Below are 5000 nucleotides of genomic sequence, written 5' to 3'. Positions count from 1 at the left end.
CTGTTCTAAGTGATGCTTTTAAAGTTAAGTTTAATTCCTGCTCTTCAGACATCACATCATACAACGCTATACTACACTACACACAACAGGGCAATAGAATTACAAATCTTATATATTTTGACGTGAATATTCAACACAAACATAGTGAATAGCACATCTCAGAGACATCATGTTTACTGATGTACAAAGGCGCCCCGCCCCCACCTTCTCTCTCTCTCTCTCTCTCTCTCTCTCTCTCTCTCTCTCTCTCATCCTCTCTCTCTCCCCCAGTGGAAAAGAATATCTGCTTACGGAGAGCAAAAATCAAAAGTTGTTGCTTCTAAGTTATAACTTTCAGACAAAAGAAAAGACCATTTCAAAGAATACGTGATCAGATTTCATCGACTAGGAGGAAGTATTTCTATAAGGAGCCTAATCCCTCTCCTTTTGATAAGTATCACATATGTGACTGGAATATATCATTTTCCAAGACCATTGATCCTTCCTCCGTAAAAAGTTCTGCTTCTTTCTCATAGTTCGAATCCCCCGCGGCATTGTTGTCGACTCATTTTGCTTCGATCGAGACTAAAATTACTCTTCCTGTTTATGGCGCACAGTACCGGAGCCTCTCGCCTTCCTAGAAGATTACTATATTTTTGCCTGAAATCGTATTACTTTATCATGTACAGAACGCTCTGATTGGCAATATATTTAGATTTTACGATTATTGTCTAGGTCCTCTCGATGCTCTGCGTTCCGAGTTATGGATAGAAATGTTCAGTTTTCGAGGGAAGCGAAATATTTGAATGCTGTAATGTTAGCGAGTTTTTTTTTTTTTTTTTGTGATGAGCTCCCTGTTTAATTCTTGGTCGCTTTCATATATGGTAGTAAATTCAAAAAAGAACGTGAAGTAATGTTAAAAGTGAACATGTTGCCATACTTCCTTTCAGGCTGATATATATATATATATATATATATATATATATATATATATATATATATATATATATATACCTCTCTCTCTCTCTCTCTCTCTCTCTCTCGTCTCTCTCTCTCTCTCGCTCTCTCTATACGTATATGCATACACACACACACATATATATATATATATATATATATATATATATATATATATATATATATATATATATATATATATATATATGTGTGTGTGTGTGTGTGTGTGTGTGTGTGTGTGTGTGTTAGTCTGAAAGGAAGTATGGCATCATGTTCACATTTAATATTACTTCACGTTCTTTTGAAATTTACTGCCATATATGAAAGCGGCCAAGAATTAACGGGGAACTCGTCACAGAAGAAAAAAATATTCGCAATTATTAAAACATTCAAATATTTCGCTTTCCTCGAAAACTGAGCTTATATTATGTATCTTTAGTTTCATCACAATAAAGTTATAAATTTTTTTAGCTGGCTAAAATAATACTTCAGTTATTAGGAAAATAGCTTTTATAAAGCTGCTTTTCAGGAACTTTATAGATGAATAATTCAGAAACAGAAGACTAAAAGCTAATACTGTTAATGCTTATAAAGTTGATAGAAATAGCTTCTAAAGTATTAGCGTACAAATGAAGATAACGAGAACTTGGCAACTAAACACATAATGCACAGCATATTCCGAAGTTAGTTACTTCTTTATACTACTATCTTTTTAAGAAGCTAGTAACATAACAGATGAAGCTACCTTAGAATTTTTTTCATCTAGCAAATGATATTATTCTAGTGATAAAGAGAACTACATTTCTTTTATAAGGTCAACTAACGTAAAATTTGATTTTATTTGAATAAAATTACCGTTACAAACTACACTTAGACAGAGTATATATTGGGGCCTGCATTTCATTGTAATATATATCTTTATAATATAAATACATGTATATAAAATATATATATATATATCTATATAGATATATATATATGTATATATATATATATATATATATATATATATATATATATAACCAGTAGTACAAACGAGTCACAGAGGTAAAGTTAAAAAATAGCTTCTTTTTTATTTCTTTACTGATAATTGCTTAATAAGGATTATAACAGGGAGATGTGGTAACTGTTTTCTAAATTTCAATTAGGCGTTTTTTGGAAGTAATTTGTTGATCTCTGTTTTTCTTTATCTTTGTATTTTCTTTCACTTCCTTCAAATGAACACCGTATTCTGTGGGAGCTTAAATTTCAAGAATAATGGCCCCTGTGAGTTTGTTCTATATGAATAGGAGTTTATCGTCTGAATAATGATAATAATAATGTGATTAATCTATACGCTATGCAGCTTTTCAACTTTGAATATACTTTTATTGCACAAAAGCTTCTTTGTGTTCATGCATAGCTCAGCTCTCCATAATGTCTATTGCGTCTTTCAGCACATGTAATTATTCTCTGAACATTTTGCTTCTCAGAAAAATCTCTTTATTCCAGTTAATGTATTCACAGTTCTCGAAAATTCTAAAATTCCTTGTCTAATTACCCTTCATCTCCACCTTTAATCGGTATTTAGTTTCTTTTTTTTCCTCATCCCTCTGATAACCCAATTTGAAAAGAGTTGGTTTTCAATACATCCCCATTTACGTGGATAAAAATTCGAAAATTCAGGTAAGAACTTCCGTTTCATGATTAGCATAGAGTAATTAACTTCCTTTTGACTCGATGAGAGCATTGTCGGATTCACATGGTCTAATGGTAATTGCAAGAGTAATGGTCGATCAAAAAGAACGGGAGAATGGATCTGACGGGTTCGAGGGTTCGTTCAATTTACTCAACACAAACGGAGATTATGACGAATGTAATATTGATATTAGTGTTATCAACTATAGTATTTCTGTTCTGATGTTTTTGATCATAAAATTGTACTGAGGGAAAACGGATTCTCAGTAAACTCCAGGTATTTATATTCTGATGTTTTCGGCCATAAGCAGCCCTGAGGAAAAACGGATTCTTAGTCATATCGTTCTATCATTTATCTGTTTTTAAAACATCGCTTGATGTACTTTATTCGTTCCTTTCGTTGAACACGACCATTGTTTTCTATCCTCTCCGGCCTGCTATGCGTAACTTTGACGCTCTTTTTTTCGTTTCTATTCTTTTTTTTTTTTTTTTGCATACTTTAATATGAATATTTTTACATTGTATTCACCTTTCATCGGTTTCTTTCGACCCACAATAAAAAAATAAGTGCGTGTGAAGCTCAATCACTAGTTACCAGAAAAACGAATTTCATTCTTATTTTGATAAGTGTTTCTTTTTTATATAAGGGTATTTGAACTCACAGATTGAAAGACATCTCTTGGTAAGCAGAAGGGAAATAAACTTTTTATCTTTTATTTCACTTTCTACATACAAAAGGTTTCTTCTACTTTATCTCCCAATAATGTGTTATATTTTTAGATTTTAAATGCTTTTTGAAGGCAAGGATTTATGTACATTTGCAGGAAAAGGGAACAAAATAACAGATGCATAATGGTGACGTGTGCCATTCTAATATTTTCGCTATAATTATATTTATTTCTATAAAATCGCTCTCAGTCCACTGATAACCTGCTTGAAGAAATGGAACCCGTTTTCTGACCTATTCTGGAAAAACGTTAGTTTTTCATTTTCCCACAATAAAATTTGAACTACTTTACAGTCAGTGGTATTACATTATAAGTAGAAAAATCACTGAAAGTTGTCCACGTAATTTATTTATACATTTGGAACAGAGAGAGAGAGAGAGAGAGAGAGAGAGAGAGAGAGAGAGAGAGAGAGAGAGAGAGAGAGAGGCAGTGGTCAAACATAAATCGGTAATAAAATCATAACATAAAAAACTAATAAAAAATCAAGAGGAATGGAAAGAGAGGAATTTCATCCGAAGAAAACTGACTAAATCATAATGAACATATTCAGCTATCAATCCAACGGACAAGAATTGTCAAAGAGAGTTGGGCGGAATATCATCTGCGAGTAATTAGGACCACGTAAACTGATAATTCTTGACGTAAACGTCGGGTGTATCTTGCTTGCAAGTGCACATTCGGAAGGCCTATTGGTAGTTAGGTTTGCCTGTGTGCCAGATGGATGTGCAAGGGATGACGAAACATAAACGGCGGTTTCAATTGTGTTATTAAAGGTTGATGGTCGCCTTATCTGCATTTATTGCCGGAGAAGAATATTGGGATCTAGCTTGAGGGGAAACTCACCTGAGAGAGAGAGAGAGAGAGAGAGAGAGAGAGAGAGAGAGAGAGAGAGAGAGAGAGAGCGATGGTTGCTAATTTTGAAGCATCTACATTAATTGGCTTTACAGTTCATGATTCTAACCCGGACTTAATTTATATATTCATATTTTTCTCAGTTTTACGATGTGTTCAAATGGATCAACGGATTGTTGTCGAAATATATCAATATTTCAGGGAGACATTTCTCTTAAATTTTGTGTAGATTTTATCTCTCTCTCTCTCTCTCTCTCTCTCTCTCGTCTCTCTCTTCTCTCTCTCTCTCTCTCTCTCTCTCTCTCGCTTTATCTTTGTAATAATATATATATATATATATATATATATATATATATATATATATATATATATATATGTGTGTGTGTGTGTGTGTGTGTGTGTATGTGTGTGTGTGCGTGTGTGTGTGTGTGTGTGTTTGTGTGTAGGTATTTTATTTACTCAACATTGCTATGAACTGATAGTGATATGAAGTTGTCAGTGACAAGACGGATATAAGGATATGTTACGACTAACGCAAAGAGAACATACTCGAGCAATTTGGAGATGTTATTTCCATTTTGTTATTATTTCACATCAGACCATTTAGTGCAAATCGGAAAAAGATTCCTCTGTGTTTGTGCTTGCCATTTGGATGAGTGGTTGGTAATTAGGCATCAGGATAGTTTGGATAGCAGGTAGTTAGTCCTAATGTTTTTTTTTTTAGATTCTACCTTCTTCGTACGCTGAATTGTTCATTGGTGCGTCAGAATAATGGATCATATTTTTTATCAGAGGAAAAGAGGTCCT

The sequence above is a fragment of the Macrobrachium nipponense genome, chromosome 2, assembly GCF_015104395.2.
Source record: "Macrobrachium nipponense isolate FS-2020 chromosome 2, ASM1510439v2, whole genome shotgun sequence".
NCBI lineage: Eukaryota > Metazoa > Arthropoda > Malacostraca > Decapoda > Palaemonidae > Macrobrachium > Macrobrachium nipponense.
Note: the sequence above shows the minus strand (reverse complement) of the source record.